The sequence below is a fragment of the Chelonia mydas genome, chromosome 11 (assembly GCF_015237465.2).
Source record: "Chelonia mydas isolate rCheMyd1 chromosome 11, rCheMyd1.pri.v2, whole genome shotgun sequence".
Taxonomy (NCBI): domain Eukaryota; kingdom Metazoa; phylum Chordata; order Testudines; family Cheloniidae; genus Chelonia; species Chelonia mydas.
The window spans coordinates 30,909,641-30,910,161 of NC_051251.2; positions in this window are offsets into that span (position 1 = coordinate 30,909,641).

A 521-nucleotide genomic window follows, 5' to 3' on the forward strand; every position below is an offset into this window, starting at 1 on the left:
ACCCACATCCTGTTTTTGATCAGCTGCACATCTTGTGGCCCTGAAGAACTTGGTGTAAGTGTCAGATTGTGGTGAGAACCACCACCAAAGTTTGCTCACTGTAGGCTTGGGCGTTTGTAACAGAATTTTCTCTTTCTTCAGCATGTTGGATTTCCTTCATAAGGCTTGGGTTGACTACATAAAAGGTAGACAATCGTTAGACCTGCACAATGACATCTCCTCTGTTGCATCTAAAAGATGTACAATTAACCTTGCTTAGTTCACATTCAAATGCATATAAATACTATGGGCCATAGAGATATGCCAGTTTACAGCAGCTGAGGATCTGGACTTAAATATTTATGTCTATAGAATATTTTAAATAGACTTCTTTTTTTAATTATCATGCTGACATAATGCTTAAGCAAAACACCAAGCCTCTCCTTCTTCCCCCGCCTCTAGTCCAAATCATTCTGGTCTTTGTAAATACAGTCAGAATGATATTTTCATTCAAAACATTGTTTATAAAAGAATTCTGGAAA